The sequence below is a fragment of the Pantherophis guttatus genome, chromosome 1 (assembly GCF_059756535.1).
Source record: "Pantherophis guttatus breed Tessera chromosome 1, ASM5975653v1, whole genome shotgun sequence".
Classification (NCBI taxonomy): Eukaryota; Metazoa; Chordata; class Lepidosauria; order Squamata; family Colubridae; genus Pantherophis; species Pantherophis guttatus.
Genome location: NC_142063.1, coordinates 208439943 through 208459597, shown reverse-complemented (window position 1 = coordinate 208459597; position 19655 = coordinate 208439943). Strand labels below are relative to the sequence as shown.

General features: G+C 40.0%; 1 non-coding gene across 1 annotated transcript; it reads right to left on the bottom strand.

Annotated features, from left to right (window-relative positions):
• Positions 1-10988: 10988 nt before the first annotated feature.
• Positions 10989-11093, bottom strand: LOC117674518 (U6 spliceosomal RNA). The gene has a single exon (XR_004593882.1). It is a non-coding gene; the product is annotated as a U6 spliceosomal RNA (small nuclear RNA).
• Between the last annotated feature and the right edge of the window lie 8562 nt (positions 11094-19655).

Genomic DNA, 19655 nt, shown 5'->3' with positions numbered 1-19655 from the left:
GCATCAGCCAGGAGAAATTTTGAGGGCGATGTCATCAAAATTAATTTGATTTGTTTTTATTAAGTCAAACAAGGATGATTTCATGGGTTATTGTACTCACTGTAAACTGTCCTTTGTGTTATATTGTTGCAATATATATTGAGGCACTCACGATTGTAACTGTAACTCTTTATTGCTTCACCATGTAACTGTAACTGTAACTGTAACTGTAACTGTAACTGCTCAGCTAGAAAATGGCAGTTGACAGCTCTTATATATGAATAGCTCAACTGCTCTAGCCAATGGCTAACAAAAGAATCTTCCGTGCTGATGACATCATCGGTTTCATCCAATAACAACACTACAACTATAACTAAACCCTGCTAGACATAACACCCCTCCCCTCCTGGATCACGCAAGTGTAATCGTTAAGGTACGCCGGGCGCCTGCGTGTTCGTCCGGACCGTCGTAGTACAGGTTCGATAACAGGTGCAGCTGATTCCGGCATGGATGGAGAAGATAACGGTACAATTGACAGATTGTTCCCTGTAACAGACTTCCCAGCCTCGGACTCTATCTCAGGTAAGTTGAGCCACTGCTGGCTCCTTGCGGCGCCCCGCGTTAAGTTTTCATTTGCTTGTGAACTTAACGTTGGACCTGGCATGGAACTTAGCGTTGTTGTAGGTGACAGACTCACAGCCTCTGCCGGGTTTTTTTCGAACACACGTTTCCGTAACTGGTCCACATGTCTCCGCCAGGTTCTGCCATCAACGAGCAGGACCCTGTAAGAACAGGGACCCATTACTTGTATAATCTGTCCCGGCAACCAACGGGGATCACCCCCATAGTTTCGCGCAAAAACCTGGTCCCCCTCTTTAAACACCCTAGGTGGCTAATAGCCTGTTGTAGGCCGGTCTGAGTTGTATAAAGGATGCAGACGGTCAAGTGTTGTTCGTAATCGGCGGCCCATCAGCATCTCAGCAGGACTTCGATTAGTGCTTGAACAAGGTGTTGTATGCTGAGCAAGCAAATATGTGGAAACCCTTTCTTGCCACCCCCTTGGTCCTAGTCTTGCCAGCGCTTCTTTAGTTGACCTCACAGCCCTTTCTGCCAAACCTTTACTGGAGGGACAATAAGGGGCAATCTGGGCATGGCGGATTCCTAAACTGGCCAGGAACATTTGAAATGGGGCGGATGTCAGTTGTGGGCCATTATCGGACACTAGAACATCCGGAAGGCCATGTGTAGCAAATAATTTATTTAAAACACGTATGACGGCCTCTGATGTGATGGATGGCATTATTTCTATGATGGTGGTCCAGGAGACAATGGATTTAGATGAGCCGGTGTCGACTTCCATCCTGCAAGGAACACCTTCAATCTTCACAGTCAGGAAAAGCTTGTTTGAACGTGTAGTGGAGTCATGGTGGGTCGTTAGTTCAGTGACCCGCCGGCCGCGGAATATCGCAAAACAGTCTTCACTGATGACTGCAGCACCTTTTGGTCGAAACGTAGATTGCCTCTGGCGACCCGAGCGGCAGACACGTGCGAGGTGGCCAAGTTTGCCGCAACGTCGACATGTCACTGAACGGAACCGGCAAGTTGTTCGGGGGTGCTGATCGCCGCAGCTGAGGCAGGAGGATGGAGGAGGTTTTTTTCCGGTTGGCCGCCCACCTTTTTCAGTAAACGTCTTAATACGACTGACTTCCGGCTCTTCTTCATCGTCTTCAGAAACAACCTCCTCACTATGGACAGCCGTGGCTTGATTAGCAGAGGGATGGCACTTACGGATGTCCGTGGCGGATTTATCTGACATCTCCGCCGCCTGAGCCTCTTCCATGGCCATTTGAAGATCTAGGGTTTTTTTCGCTAACAAACGCTTCTGTAAGTTTATGTCGCGTACCCCACAAACCAACTGTTCGACCAAAGCGTCCTCTAAATCCCGGAACTCGCAGTCGATGGCGGCTGTACGCAGACGGGCGACATAATGGTTGACAGGCTCCCCTTCCTCTTGTAGTATTTGCCTTAAATTAAACCTACGGGCTATACGAGATGGAGTTGGAGCGTAGTGAGCCCTCAATTTCTGCCTCAAAACTTCCCAGGAAGTAGTATGCACAGGCTGGGGAGCAAGTAACGCTCGGGCAGTAGCAAATACCTCAGGGCCACAAGCATTTAAAAAATGAGCCCTTTTCTTACTGCTTGAGAGGTCAGTAAAATCGTTGGCTTCTAAAAAACATTCAAACCTCTCTTCGTACGCATCCCACGTCTCAGCAGCAGCGTTGTATGGGGCGAAAGTTGGAGGAGCCATTTCGTGGATTGGTGGTTTGTGTATTGGGTGACTCACACTCTTTTAATGCTGCTTCTGCTCTCAATTCACCTCAGGAACACCCCATCCTTGTCGCCAGTGTTATATTGTTGCAATATATATTGAGGCACTCACGATTGTAACTGTAACTCTTTATTGCTTCACCATGTAACTGTAACTGTAACTGTAACTGTAACTGCTCAGCTAGAAAATGGCAGTTGACAGCTCTTATATATGAATAGCTCAACTGCTCTAGCCAATGGCTAACAAAAGAATCTTCCGTGCTGATGACATCATCGGTTTCATCCAATAACAACACTACAACTATAACTAAACCCTGCTAGACATAACACTTTGGACTTATGGTTAGATATAAGTATAATAATAAAATGAAATACAATTAACATTAAAATCAAGTCCTGTTAAGCAATATGATTTTATTTATTTCTCTTTACATGGCCAGTCCTTCTGCCACAGCAACTCTGGATGGCAAACAAAGTTTAAGTGGAAACGACCATAAAGGTAAATGTAAGGATTTCCCCTGTCTAGCTGTATCTGACTCTAGGGGGTGGTGTTCATCTCTGTTTCCTAGCTAAAGAGTCAGCATTGTCGGAAGATACTTCTGTGGTCATGTGGCCAGCACGGCTATATGCTAAAGGCTCACAGAACCCTGTGACTTTCCCACCAAAGATATTTATCTACTTGCATTCACATGTTTTTGAATTGCTAGGTGGGTAGGAGCTAGAGCAAGGAACAGGAGCTCACCCCATCTCTCAGTGCTCCAGACTTGAACCTGGACTATCAGCTTTCCAGCTGACAAGCTCAGTTACATTACATTGAATGACATATAATATAACCTAACATCTATCAACCTAACCGGGATGATCTCAGGTGGTAAGGTGTCCTACAGGGAGATTGTTCTACGATAAGAGCTGCTGTCCAATATCTGAAAGGTCAGATGTTGCCCAGTTTTCTTATAGCTCCATGATGGCGAACCTATGGCATGCGTGCCACAGGTGGCACGCGGAGCCATATCTGTGGGCACGCAAGCGTTGCCCTAGCTTAGCTCCAGCGCACATGTGCACGCCAGCCACCTGATTTTCAGGCCTTCTAGGCCCACCGGAAGTTAGGAAATGGCTATTTCTGGCCTCCGGAGGGCCTCTAGGGGTGGAGAAGGCCTCTGGAGCCTGGGGAGGGTGAAAAACGGGCCTACTGTGCCCACTGTGCCATCGTGTGCCAAAAGCGTGGGAGCATGGGGAGGTTGCATGTGGGGGGAAGGGTGCATTGAATTTTAGGTGTGGGCACATGCACACACGAACCCCCGCGTTCCCCCCGCTTTTGGCTCGCAACGGCAAAATGGTTAGCCATCACTGTTGTAACTGATTTTCATCTCTGTTATGACAGTACATCAGCATGTGGCATTTCCTTATGCTTGAAACATGGGGTAAGGGACAGAATGAAAAAGGCAATTCTGAGAATCCAATAATTTGTTTGCTCATTTGAGATTCGTGATGGCGCAGTGGTTAGAATGCAGTATTGCAGACTAATTCTGCCAGCAGTTCGGCATTTTTAGTCTCACCGGCTCAAGGTTGACTCAGCCTTCCATCCTTCCGAGGTTGGTAAAATGAGGACCCAGATTATGAGGGCAATAGGCTGACTCTGTAAACTGCTTAGAGAAGGCTATAAAACACTGTGAAGTGGTATATAAGTCTAAATGTATTGCTATTTATATAGCTTCCCATTCAATACACAAATAATGTAGCTGAAGTGCCTCTACTTCTTATTCTAGATCAGGTATGTCCAACCCATGGGCCACATGCAGTCCTGGGCAGCTAAAAATGCGACCCCACAAGATCGTAAATCATTACATGATTTTTAGCTTGTTATTTTAATACGTTATATATTTTATATGCGGCCCAATAGTGCCTATCATATATTTTATATATGGCCCAGGCAAGCCAAAAGGTTTGACATCCAGGTTCTAGATAATCTAGAGGATCTTCCAGTACAAAGCACAGATGATTAACAACATCTTTTTCCAAATAAGCAAAAGAATCAGGTCTATCACCAGAGGTGAATTTCTGTAAGGAAGATACACATATTTTACATTACATACATTCCTTCCATAGAGGGCAGAAATAACTATTTTATGTGACAAGCATTTGTGTGATAGGTATTTCCTTCTTTTTAAATAAAGGTTCTGGTGGTGAATTCCTACATCTTAGAAACTAAAAATATGGGGAGGAACATTAAATTGTTACATGATTTTTGAAGACACAGAGTTCAAATAAAAGACTGATGTGGCAGGATGCATAAGCAAAATCAAAGTTGGATATATCGCTCTCCAAGAGTCTTTATATCGAAGCCAAGAATGCTTATAAGAGTTAGAAATATATTTTTTTCCTAGGCAAAACTCCAAGAATACCTTTTCTGCCAAAGATACTTTGTGGATAATACTATATGTTTCCATGTATAGTTGAAAGCACTTTAAAGGGAGGAAACCTATGTAGATATTTACTCATACAGTTGAAACTTTGTATGTAGACTGATCTATATAAGGAGAATTTTAGAGATTCAGTCATCTTTTTTTTAAAAAAAAGGAATATAGCTTCACTGAATTACAAGCATGAGTAGGAGCCTGTCAGTTCCTACATTACAATAGTTAGAATTAATGCCATCATGAATTAGAACAAATGTAAAATTTGTTTCATGACTGGTGTCTGCTTACCTGCTTACCTGAGCCAGTCCTACTGAATTCGATATGATGTACTCGTGAGTAGGCAGGTACACACATGATAGCATGAGGAAGAAGCAGTGTACTTCAATTCTAAGAGTTGAATAGGCCCTACCACAAACATCATGAGCCATGGTGGTGCAGTGATTAGAATGCAGTATTGCATGCTAATCCTGCTGACTGTCAGGAGTTCGATTCTCACCAGCTCAAGAATGACTCAGCTTTCTATCCTTCCAAGGTCGGTAAAATGAGGACCCAGATTGTTGACTCTGTAAACGCTCAGAGAGAACTGTAAAGCTCTGTGAAGTGTTATATAAGTCTAAGTGCTATTGCTAATGCTATCTATATTTGCCAATTCCAAAATATACACAAGTTCTAACATCATGTGTTAGAACTTTGGGCATGATTCTGAATTCCGATAACTGAGAATGAAATCATTGGATGGGGTTGAATCTTAAAAGAGCTTAGTACCAGGGCTGGAAGAAATGACTTCTTAGTTGTATTATGTGCTCTGGTGCTCTTACTCATGTTCTGCCATACGAGAATGACTGCCATTCAGAAAACATTCCCAACCTCCATTTCATCCCCATCTTTAAGAGTATCCTGAAACAAATTCTCCATCTGTTTTTCTTCTAGGCAGGGAAGTCATCTGAATAATATACTTTTCATTAGGAAGAATCATTGGGAATCACTTCAATATATTTGTCCACTTTCAGATTTCATCCCTTTTCATTTTACATTCCAAAAGAAATTTCCCTCCACCCTCTCAAAAATACAAATCATTCTAACCTCCCCTCTCTCCACCCCAAATCTGGCATATAAATGTTAATAATATAATGGTCTTTGCCTAAGAAAGCATTGTACATCATTAAATCAAGGGGAGTTACAGCGATATGATTTGTTATGGGCATTCACTCCTGGAATCAATTATCTATATATTTTGGAGAAGCACAAAATTTACAGACTTTTCAAATAAGGCATGATGGCGAGTTGAAGGAAAACACAGATGTTTCAGAGTGATGCAGGCACAAGAAAGAGATCAATGGAAGTCTAAGAAGGGGAATTATTAAAGGAAATAATAATTCCAGATTGATGTGTCATATTATACAGATCATGACACTCATGGGGGTTATAATTCAATTATTTGTGGAAAGAAATTTTACCTTTTTCAGAGGTACATATTTATCAGTGCAATTTCCATAGAAAAAGATAAGAGTAGAAGGTAGGAGCACCAGAAGCTTCCTTTAAAATGAAAAGCATTGCCTTTGATCGTGCTTGAGTCTCATTAAACTGCACTCTCACTTTCAAAGTAATTGAAAGTATACCATATGTTGTAAAAGTTAAGATTCATTCTATTTCGAATGGAATTGAATTCTGTCTTGAAACAACCAGGTTTACAATGCTGAGGATGCCAAAGGACTTTCTACCAGCTGAGCTTGGCTGTCTTTTTAAAGCTTTACTTAAGGCTATAAACTTAGAGAAAATCATGTCTTCCAACAATGCCCCTTTAGGAATATCTGCAGGGGAGACATTTCACTGGCTACTAAGTGAACCAGGCTTCCAAATAATAATGCAAAGTCTTTGTTCTCTTGAAATTCATATGCCATCTTTGTTGGGTGGAGAAGGTGTTACATGGTGAATATTTTGGATTTTTAATGCCTAGCTGAAGCTTTGGTATTCCAATATCTAAGGGGCTTTCACAAAGAAGAGGGGGTCAACCTATTCTCCAGGACAAGAAGTAATGGATGGAAACTGCAGTAATCAAGAAGAGAAGCAACCTAGAACTAAGGAGAAGCTTCCTAAGAGTGAGAACAATCGACCAATGGAATGGCTTGCCTACAGAAACTGTGAGTGCTACATCACTGGGGTTTTTAAAGAAGAGACTGGATGGCCACTTGTCTGAAATGATATAGGGTCTCCTTCTGAATAGCCTGGACCAGAAGACCTCCAAGGTCCCTTCCAACTCCAATATTTTGTTATGCTGTATGTAATTAGAACTTGAAAACGTTGACCAAACTATTTCAGTGGCTCCAGGTCTGCTTCAGGGTAGAGTTCAAAATGTTAGTGCTTTCTTAAAGTTCTCGGTGATTTAGGGCATAAGTAATCTTTGCCATCCTAAATGCATTTTTCCCCTGGAATCTAAAATGAGATATACGATAACTAGGAAAGTGACCTTCTCAAAGGTGTCTTGCTAAAAAATTTCCCAAAGAATGCTTAGCTGATAACCACAGATGCATTTTGAATGACCTTTCTCATTTTCTCTGGTCTTTAATAAATTTCAACCTTCTCCCTTATAATCATTTCACTTGCTTTTATGACTGTACTGTGACTGTACTTTTATAAATCCCTTTACTTACAGTATGCCAGCTAAGTATTGAAAGATAATTATTTATTTCATTCATTTTTTCAACCTCATTTCTTCTGGTTGCTCAAGGAGGCACACAGAGCACTTATTTTTCCAGCTTTTCTATGAAACATCCCTATGAAGGGCTGAAAGACCATGACTGATGATATACAATATATAATTATAATAAAATTAAAGTTTACAATTGATGGTTCCAGGATCAATCTTGAAAGGTCCTCTGGAAAAGCCAAATCGTTACAATTTTCCTGGAAGTCCTCAGAGGGTGGATGCTCCTTGCATTCAGAAACATACTAGTAACTCATGCAGTTCTTCCAGCAACATGGCAGAGTTGAGACTGACCCATAACATGTGGGCTATTGCGGTTATGGCCGGATTATACAACTTCAAAATGTTGGTGGGAATTAACTTAAAACAGGAAGGATTGGGAGTTCTTCTGGAAGGTGTTCGGGTCGGGTGATAATCATGGTTAGGATGACAGATTGTTTCTTACTGTTTATATTCTTTCAGGTCTTTGTTTTACACTTGGATTGTGGATGCTTTATGCATCGTTCATCTTTTGTGAAGCATCAAAAGTTCTTTGAAATTGTGGTAGGATATAGAGTGATAGATAGATAGATAGATAGATAGATAGATAGATAGATAGATAGATGTCATCCTAACATTTAGTGTGCAATTCTATTTACTCTTACTTGAGTACTGGTATATATTTTCATTACTCAAGAGATACGTATGGTGCTGCATTTTAATTTTCCATCAAATTTTTGTGTGTGTGGAGAGCCATTGGGCTTCTTAGGTTTTTGAGTGTTGACTGCCAGTGCAGTATATTATCAGTAGGGCATTTAGAGTAATCAGGACATATGGTTTATGGGACTGATTTTGAAGCAATGCCCATAAGGAAGCAGGGGTTCATTACTGACACCAGTTAATCCAACAAAGGTGTTAAGCAAAGTGGGAACAGATTGCCTTAGAGTTTAGGAAAAGTAAAACCTTGCTCCAGGAGGCTGAAGCATCAGTTGAAAAGATTTAATTCTAAAAACTCCCAAACTATCTCCTGAAATGGCATTGTCCAGCGGAGGTTCAGAAGTTGATCCAACCTACTAGCAATACTGTGTGCTGGATGTTAACCATTTGCTATCATGGTTAGACTACTCATTATAGACCTGTTCCTTAATTAAATTGAAACTAATGTAATTAAACTTAATTAAATTGAAAGTAATCAAGCAGAAGAGCAACCTATAACTAAGGAGACTGTTAGGATATGGTTTGAGCCTAACTATGTTGTCCAGGCAATATAAGTGTACTGTTACTTTATCTGTATATGTATTATGTGGCTTTAATGCTGAGTCATGCTGTAATTACATAATTACTGGTTGTGAGAATATTTAAGCAAGGTACTGCAACGTGTTCAGTTGCTGCTATGATATGCTGTTGAGAGGTTGCTGCTATGATGCTGCTGTGATGATAAGCTACCATTGATGATGAGCAACCATCGTGGTTTGTGAACCAGAGTGAGTTTGTTATTCTAATCAACTACTGTTTGTTGGGTAAGAAGATTCTGTAACTACTGGACTGATTTACTGGCAAAGACTTGGAATTTGTTTAAAGACTATGAAACTGTTTTTCTACTATAAAGTAAGCTTTTAATAAACCAGTTTGCTTAACTCTTATTCATTGCTCTCAGCAATGTTTCACTGTGCAATCTACTCTGCTGGTTGGTAACACAACAACAATAACCTTAACAGAGACATTTCCTAACAGTGAGAGCAATCAACCAATGGAATGACTTGCCTTCAGAAGTTGTGAGTGCTCCATCACTTGGAGGCTTTTAAGAAGAAACTGGACAGCCATTTGTCTGAAATGATACAGGGTCTCCTGCTTGAGCAGTGGGTTGGACTAGAAGATCTCCAAGGTCCCTTCCCACTCTGTTATTCTATGTTCTATGATATTTAATCTGAGCTTATTGGGAGTCATTGTATCTCAGTCTGTATCTTGAAAAAAGTTTAAAAAGGAGAGTCCTACTGTTTTAGTCTATTTTAAAATAATTTTTATCCTTGACAGTTGATTAGTCTACAGAAAACTGGGAAAAATCGAGGCCATATGTATTTCTAGAACTTCAGGCCCCTGTAGGGAATTCACCAATACATCAAGCAGTCAGTGGTTGGTAATTCCCCACTCGGTTCCACTGCTTAGCTGGCCTGATGGGATATGGTTTTCCTAAATAATGTCTGGCCTGCGTAGTCTTACTTTCTCAAAGTGCTGTAAGAAAGATTCAACATCTCACAAGAGTCAAGTCAGCATTAAATCAGTAGGAGTGGAAACATGACCCTCTTGCTATGATCTGAACATTTCACTGACGTGCTCTCAGAATCTACTGAAAACAACCCTTTGCTTTAAATTTGTTTCTACATACATCATACATCCCCTTGCTCAAGACAACGGTTTTGCTCACCAGTCTTAATGATTAAGTAAAGTTTTTGTTTCTGTTTTGAGAAGATTGATTTGTTGTTAGTGAGATGTGTGTGTGGGTATCGACATAGCCTGATCTCAATTTTATTGTGCTTGTAGCCATACCAAGGACTCCCATTTCCACTGTGGGACTCTAGTCTTTCAGTACAATCTGTCCTTGACAAATAACCCTCTCTCGTTACATCACGTAACTGAGATTTCATTATGGTTTTGAGAACTTGCCACAATCTGTATGTTTGTGCTTGATAGGGAAACCCTGTCCCTGAGAAGCAAAAACCAAGTGTCAATAGGGAGTATTGAGTATCATTTGCATTTTTTAAAAAAAAATAAGCTGCCAAGTGCAAATGTTTAAGCTGCAAAAAAATTTCAACCAGTAGTAGTTCTCAGGCTTTTTGCATCTCAACAAACACGCCTGGCATGTATGCTGCTGTGGTGTGAGAACACTGATTTGTGGGTTGCTAGGCATGTTCATAAAGCTGAAAAGAAGGGTGGGTAGGTGGGTAGGGAAAGCTGCAGTTAAACAGCAAATTGACCGGAAGGGTGCAATGCATGATAAATAAATTGCTCAGATGCAAACAATATGGGTTGTTAGATTTACACATTTGCATGGAGGTCTTAGGGGAAGGGGAGCTCAGAATAGTAAGATGGAGGACATGTCCCAGGCTGCTTTTCAACATGTGTCAAGGTATATACAAAGTTAGTATAGGCTGGGAAGGTATTGCTGTGCCAACCGTTTTGTCCATTTCAAACCTCTCTTCCTCCACCCAGTGGATGCCAATGCACATTTAAAATATTGAGCTCATGTTGTGGTCACTCTCATAAACTGGCTGCAAAGTTAGATCATTACATCATAAAATGGCAATTAAAAACATTAAAAAAAAACCCATAAAAACAAGCAAACCAATGAGTTTCTGTGATTGGTTTCCTGATTGTTATGCTATCTAGTATGCTGTCTAGTATTGTCTTTTCCTGTGGCCAATGGCCATATTTCTAAGCAAAGCACCCTATATTTTATTTTCTAAGAATTTCTGTGGGACCCTTTTAGAGGCTAAAGGCATTTTTTTCTAATTAAATGACATTCAATGTGTTTTATGTAGCATCATGCCATCTTCTCATGGTGTTTTTTTTCATTTAGATGACTCTAACCCCAACACTTTGAAAATTTGTGTGTCATCCTTGTGCAGGAGCCACACTAATCTTCTCGGTATCATTCCAACAAAAATTAAGAGTGCCTGGACAGTTCTAAGGAAGATACCTTCAAAAGTCATACTGATTCCATTAATTGTTGATTTTGAGTCAATATATAGGACCTTTTAAGCCATCCCTGCCAGAATATTTTCTGAATCTTAAGAGAGTTTTTTTTCTTTTATCATAACCAGAGGTTTACGGTATTTATCTTATATTAGGGAGATGCCAAGGGAAGAAGCATCCATCAGTGCTGGAATAAGAATATCAGCAGACTATCTTTCCATGTGATGTATATTGGTCTATATCTTTACTCATAGAAAGCATTATGAATACTCAATTAGTAAAACAGAATTATGGGAAACCAAAAGAAGGAGACAATAATGCAACTTGTGAACAACTTTTTAATTTAGGGAAGTATTCAAGGAGGGAGAACTTTCTCTAAATGTCATCTTCCAGTTCACAGAAATTGGTAGTCCACCCGGGAAAATGGTTTGATGTAAGTTATGTGTTGAATCACTGAGCTATGGGCTCCACCAAACAAAGTAGGCCTTGAAAAGTAGGCCTACCTCATGGCCTACTGTATTACAATTTACACACTAGAGAATTTTGTTTTTAAAAAGTAGCTGCGTATCACTGCAGGAATGATGTCATTTATTTATAGAGTCCCTGTCCCCCTGAAGTCTTCATGCTGAAACAGATGTGGAACTCAATATTTCAGAGACTGAAAAGGCAAGTGCAAGTGCAAGAGTGCAAAATTATTTCATTAAGATAGACTTCACAGGTTTCCCAATGGACATTCAAGGGTTTTATTTTTTAACCCCATATTTAAACAGTTGTAGAAGTGAACATGCGGCTTGTGGATGATAATATGCTCCCCTATTTGATAGAAAAGATTCCCACAAGCCTGAAAAGTGTTTCAAGAGCACCCACTGCATTTTAGATGGGTAACTTTTAATTTGAGAGGGTTGGCTGGCATTTGGTTCCCCCTATGCTGTTTCTTTACTTCAGAAGCGGTCAAAACTTCCTTAGCCTTCTACATTCTTTGCATATGTAACAGGCATAATGGACTTGTGTTTCTTTTCCACTGGACTCATGAGAAAAGGAGTCTCTGAGAGATCAAAAAGAAAGTTCAAAGGCAGTATTTTTTTTTTCTGGGCAAGCAGTCTTCCAAGAAAGACTCCCTTTGGAGGGTACAAAAATGCCAGGGACCCCACAGAGTGAAACTGAGTTGCAGAGATCAGGGTTGTCTATTTTTCCTCAAGAATTTCATGCAAAGTATTCATCTCAATCATATTTTTTAAAATTCCCATCTTTCCTTGAAATCAATTGTGAAATGATTTTTAGGCAGGTCCCTCATCCTCCCTTTTCATATACTTTTGCTGATGGTTGACTTCTTGTTGAAATATACCTTGAAAGGTCTCAAGCCAAATACAACCAGTCAGTGGGTTTCTACCGGTTTGCCCCAATTCAGGAGAACTGGTAGTGGCGGTGGTGAGAAGCTCCGCCCACCCGCCCAGACGTCATCATGGACGCTCTGTGCATGCACAGAAGGTTCTGCGCATGCACAGAAGCGCCGTGCATGAGCGAAGCGTGTGTGCGCACACACGCCTGATTCCAAACTGATAGTGAAGATAAGTGGAACCCACTACTGAATACAACCCGTACATTGGTTATGGTGATCTACTGTACTATACTTTGCTTTTTGCAGTAGTAACTAGAATGGACATCTGGGCAAAATCCTGTACCCCATAACTAAGACTCCCCAGGCAGCAGCTAGTAATGGAAGTAGCAGCCAAGAGGTTCTACTTGAGCCAGAATGACAGGCTTTACCTCCCAAGAATCAGCGCTGTTGCTTATTATCTAGTTACTTTATAGACTGAGGCAGCCAGGCAGAGTTTGTTTATGAATGCTCATTATCTCTAGTGCTCTGAGCCGTGGTGACGCAGTGGTTAGAATGCAGTATTGCAGGCTAACTCTGCTCACATTGCCAGGAGTTCGACCCTTTCGATCCTGACTCAGCTTCTCATCCTTCCGAGGTGGGTAAAATGAGGGCTCAGATTGTTGGGGGCAATAGGCTGACTCTGTAAACCGCTTAGAAAGGGCTGTAAAGCACTGTGAAGCAGTATGTAAGTCTAGATGCTATTGCTAAGTGCTATTGCTTTGCAGAAATATCCTCCTGCATTTTTAGGCAGTCCTTATTTTGTTTGATGACAGATAACTTGCTTTCAAAGAAGTGCGCTGTTCTTCCATTTATTTAGTTACAAGGAAATCTCCCAAAAAGATATTGTGAGGAACTTTTTCTCTCTCACCATTTTTTTTTTTTTTATGAGAAAGTAGGGGGAGCCAGGGAGGCTAGTGCCATACTAGGCAGTGATGAAAACTGTCTAAAAGATTTTTTTTTTGCCAAGACTCTATTGCATTACCTCAGCAAACCAACCAGACATCAACGACTATGAAGTGAAAGTCAAAATAAAATTAGAGGCCGCTTGAGAATAAGGCACAAAATCAGAAGTATCTTTCCTAAGGGAAGAAAATTGTTGAGAAGTTACAAGGCAGATTTCATTTATCGAATTCTGTTTATCAAATCTGTAAAGCTGTTTGACTACATGACCATTCTGGATGTTCTATAGTATTAAAAATGACTAAACCATTCACACCAAAAGGAAAAAAATGAGGCACCTCTGGAGGGTAAGTAAGAAAGTAAGAGACACATCTTCTCTACTAGGCAACATTCCCACAAGGGGCCCAGTCCCACTCTTGTCCTTCCCTTGGAGAAAGAGATAGTCTTCAATAACTATAGCACTTAGGTTTATATAATGCTTCCTAGTGCTTTACAGCCCTCTCTAAGCAGTTTACAGAATCAGCATATTGCCCCCAACAATCCCGGTCCTCCATCTGACTTGGGAAGGATGGAAGGCTGAGTCAACTTTGAGCCAGTCAGGGTTGAACTGCTGGCAGTTGGCAGAGTTAGCCTGCAATCCTGCATTCTTTATACACACACACACACACACACACACACACACACACACACACACACATATATACATTACTTGTATTAGAAAGATCATATTTCATTTCCATGTCTTTTTATCTAACCATTGATAAAATAAGTCCCATATCTTATAGTATTGTTTATCTTCTTGTTCTTTAATTTCAAATGTCAATTTATTCATTTCTGCACATTCCATTATTTTCTTAATAACTTATTCTTTCATTGGGATTTTCTCATTTTTCCAATTTTTAGCAAACACAATTCTAGCCACTGTTAATACATTCACAATCAAGTATCTCATTTCTCTATTGTATATTTCAGGTACCATCCCCAATAAAAAAATCTCTGGTTTAAAGTCTATATGTTTTTGTGTCATTTTTTCCACCCATGTGGATTTTAGTCCAGTATCCTTTAGCTTCTATACATGTCCACCACATATGGTAATATGAGCCCGGTAGCAATCCTGCATTCTGACCACTGTGCTACCACTCACCCATTTAAAGGGGATCAGGACAGGGGCAATATGAATCTCTGGGAGATATTATTCTAGTGCCAAGTGAAAGAAGGCCCACTTCCTTAATCCCATCAGATGATCCTGTTTAACTGACTGGACCAAAGCATGCCAGCTCTTTTGGAACAAACAGGATGGGCAGGCATACGAGGAGACCGACGGTCTTTTATGGCCATATGCCATAAAAGGCTTCATAGTGATAGTCATCTTCTTGAATTGAAAGCAAAGCTAACTGGTGAACAGTGTAGTAGAGTAGAGATGTTATAGAAGCAAACTGTGGCTTGCCTGTGTGTTGCATTCTAAGCAGCCTTCAAAGTAATATTGTAATATTTGGGAAAGGGTGACATTCAGCTAGGTTTCAATTTATGTATTAATCTCATCAAATTGCTTCATACAAGAATTTACAAAGATCAAGTGTGCCAATATACACCATCATTATTCCATTAAAAAAACAATAACCCAAAATAGTGAAAGCACATTCATGTGGTTAGAATACAGAATACTCTACCCAGGAGAACTCTTACTATATAATGCATTCTAGGACTATTTTTCTCCTATTGGGAATATGGCAGCCAAACGACACTTACAGTGGTTTGGTTTTAATTTCAAAAATGCTCCTGTGGCTGCATTTAGACCTCAAGGAGTTTTGTTTCTTTACAAACAGAAGCCATGGCATTAAAATAAGACAGTTGCAAAAGCTGTAGTTTTCTAGTTATTGATGCAAATCAGAGAAATATTTCATCTGAATGGGATGGCCGGCAAGTTAAACAAACAATGTTTGTACCTCTTAAATCATAGGTTCTTGTCCCATTTTTAAACATTCGTTCTTCTTTTCCAAGCATTGGTGACAACTAGTGGGAGCTGTGTGGGAGTTTCTGGATGTAAACTGGAAACTCTGAGCAGGAGTAATTCCATAGCTAAAATATTACGGTATGTGACATGTTTACATGAAGTGGGATCCATCCAAGTCTCTGATCCAAAGTCCACTGAGATGAGTTGAATTTTTTCAGAAAGTGGTAGAAATGTTGGACCAGCAATGGTTCTCGGGGGAGCTGTAATAACAAAGACATGACCGGCTGGAGGGAGGATTTACACACACACACACACACACACACACACACGCACGAGGTAATAAAGATAATTCAGAAACTGGAATTCTTCAGAAGGAAAACTTTAATATCTTTAAAGGAGCAACTGATTAGAATTCCAAGCTGGTCATGAATAATGTGAGAAAATGTTGCTCTTTCCAGCAAAAACACAGCAAAAAACCCAAAATGTTCTGGATTATTTTAGAGCTGAAATTTCAGTCCAAATATTCTGTGAGATATCTGGTTGAAATGAGATTAATTTAACCAAGATGGTTGAACTAAGTAGTAATCATCTGAGAACTAATGGAGAAAACCATATCAGATGAGGCCTAGTCTCACTCACCTGCAGCTACTGAAGGTTGGAAATGATATTTTTTCATCCCCTTCTGGATGGCATTTTTCACAAAATTCATTCTCCCAGATGTTCCTTCTGAGACCCACTCAGCTATGAAGTTCCATTACAATATAGGCAGTCCTCAATTTACGACCACAATTGAGCCCAACATTTATGTTGCTAAGTGAGAAATTTGTTAAGTGAGTTTTGCCCCATTTTATGACTTTTCTCACCTCATTTGTTAAGCGAATCATTGCAGTTCTTCTTAGTAACACGGTTGTTAAATGAATCTGGTTTTAATTAGGGCCCATAACGTACGCTAATCTGTGTATGTTAACACTTTAATTCACTTTGTATCATATAAATATAGCAACATATTTATTACATTTTACTGCATTTTTAAATTAATACTAACATGCAAATATATGTTTAATTTTATTGGCCATTTACATTTTTATTCCTGTGAGTAGTTGTCATAGGGGCCTCAGTACACTGCTTTGCCCGGGGCCCATAATGCTGTTAAGACAGCCCTGTTGACATGAGTGACATCAAGCTGGCCATGCCCACCCAGGCCATGCCCACCCTGGCCCCCCGAGGTCAAACACAACCCTGATGTGGCCCTCAATGAAATCAAGTTTGACACCCCTGGGCTAGAGCAATACATTTGTCATCTCACAATTTGCAAGAGTAAATTGTCTAAGTAGCTACTCTTCCGAGTATTAAATGAAAAATATCGGTCAATCCTAGGACGTGGATGAACCTTGGCTATGTTGGAAACAGTTTTTTCAACAGGCTGCTGGAGGACCACATGTTCCCCACTCCTAAATTAAGGCGATCAAGAGAGACATGAAAAGGTGTCTGCACAGAACCATCAGGCTTTTGTTGAATATATCATACTTTGCAAGTATTCTCAAAAAATCCATTAAAATCAATTTATTTCTCACAGAGATAGCACGGCAGAGACATAAGTTATTCACGAGACTTGACTTCAGACATAAGACAGCTGCAGGATGGACAGAGAGTGTTCTGTCTCTGTGTGCTCTTCATTGGATGACCAAGTTGACTAGAGCCGGACTTGAAAATGGAATGTGTTTATCCTGGGGATGGCTCTTCCCATGTCTTCCTTCCCCTCTTCTGGAATCCTCCCTATTGTGCATATGAACATGTCTTAGTTCCTGCCAGACACGCAGTAAATTCTCATCTCTCAAAGCCAAGACTATAGCAACTGAATATGGCAATGGTTTCTACAAAGGAATGCCCGTGATTAACAGTTGACAATTCTTTTTTCCAATTCCAATGGGTAGACTAGTATACTGGAGTAGAATTCAGTTATCCCAAACAGATGCTTTTGGTGGCACTTCTGGGGACCCTCAACTATCTTGGAAGAAATGTGGTAGAAAAGAAATAGCATACAAGATGTTCATACTGAAGGCTTTCAGTTAAGCATGATGCTTCTTAGCCAGAAACAGAGATAGACAGCAATACTGATTTTCACCATTTGGTGCAACAACACACCTATCTCTAAACACTCATATCTCAGAAAAAGACATGTGTGCATACATAAGAGAAAGATGAGCAAGGTAAAGATCAGGTAGACCTATCTCTGAATTTAGTTATCCTGCAAATCAACAGGAAACAGTTCTAGCACAGATGCCATGAGCTGTTCCAATATCAGATGAGATACCTTGGCCATTCAAGAGAGAGAGCAAATTCCAACAGAATTCCAACATGCATTGGATAAATCTATCCAGAATATTTTCTCAGAATCTATACCCCCAAATCTGGCCCGTTCTGAGCACTGAATGCATTATCCCTTCCCACGTATAAGAACTATCTCTAAGAGAAGAAAGAGCATTTGTAATTAATCATGTAAACACACTCTTTTTTCAGCCCAACTTGTTGCATATTCCTTAAATTATTCAGTTATTTATTCCATGTACTACCCATAAACGGTTAAAGGGTTCTAAGGGATAGATTATAGGGCCTACTTTTAGCAGATTAGCAGACACGACATTTGCCTAGTTTTGTATATTTTCCAGAGATAAAACTATACTTTCATCATGTCCAAAATAAGTATAACAACCTCACATAATATGAGTTCAGGGAAGTTACAGTCTTGATCCATACTTGCTCACTTTTTTTAAAAAATGAGAATGACTATTATCATCAAAGCCCAGTTCAGTTCAGCTGATTGATATTTCCAGTTTTGCAAGTAAATAAAACTCAGTCTCTTTGATGCTGGAACGTCTGTATCTTTGTGCTGATGAGCTGTATCTTTGTGTTGATGTTGTCTGTATCTTTGTGTTGTCTGTATCTTTGTGTTGATGAGCTGCTCATTTTGGAGAGCAGAAATTCTGGGATTGTCTTTGCTATCCAGGCCAACCAAACATGCAATCCATCTTCAGATAGTATTTGAAAATTAGCTGTCACTGTATCTGAGAACTAATTTTACAGAGACCGTTGCAATTACTATTTTATTTTAAGAAGTTGGCAAGGCATTTTCCTGGATTGGTTTTGCAAGCCTTGAGACTTTATACCAGTCAGATATACATATTTTAGTTAAAACCTTAAATGTAATTTGGAGGGCTATTATTCAACTTCAGAAATAGTATATTAGCTATGTAAATTTTTCTTTCCTTACCAAAGGAGGCCTTTGCATTCTTTATGGGGTTTAAAGAAACCTTAGTTCAGAAACAAGCTAGGAGGGCAACAGAAAATTCTTAAAAGGCTCCAACTTCAATGGCACTTGGCATAAAACCAAACAAAATACCACCGACCTATGTGAAATCTGAATTTTGCCAGATTTTTTTTTATCTTCCTTTATCCTCCCTGCAAGTTTTACCCAGATGTGTTATAAAAGTAAAAATTTCAGCTCTGCTCATTTGGGAAACCCCCCCCCAACTGTAATGAAATTTCCTGTATGAAATAAAATGTTCCTGTAAGGCAGAAAGGAAATGAAGCAACACAGACTTGTGAACTTGTAAAATGAAGACTCATCTCAAATAAACCAAAATCCAAATGGATTTTTTTTTTTAAAAAAAATTGCAGAGTACACTCTTAGAGTAACAAACATAAAGAGTTTGGTAAGATTTGTGTTAGTACTTTCGTTATGTATTAGCTGTTGCAGCAGCAGAGTTCTTTCCTTTTCCTCTACTCTTAATTTTGAAAGTCTTTTCAGGGAGGGTCCTGACACTACTCATATACAGCTGAAAATTAGGGGCAGGGAAGGATATCCACAAGCTGTTTAGACTAGTAGCCGGCTTTTTCAGGCCCCGTTAATGCAGCACAAATGAAGCAACAGACTTCATTCTTTCAGGAAGCCAAGTTGTTTTTAAATGCTAATCTGTTTATTGACTAATGCTGGCAGTGTCAGGATGAATGTTTGAGTTTTGGAATCTGGTGCAAATGTCTCTAGGAGCTGTCAAGAATACAAGCTGCAATGCAACACAAGCCACCTGCAGAGGTTTTGTCATGGTCCAGAATCAAAGCCCCAGAAAAAAATGGAACATAGATGCCAAGAAGAGAGAAATACACACATGTATGTGTGTGTGCGCGCACATACACACACACACACACACACACACACACACACACACACACACAGTCCACTGTATGATATAGGCCTCTACACTAAAGATTATGGACTGTCATCTGTCATCTGTTCTTAGTGGAGAGATGGGTTTTGATTTCTTA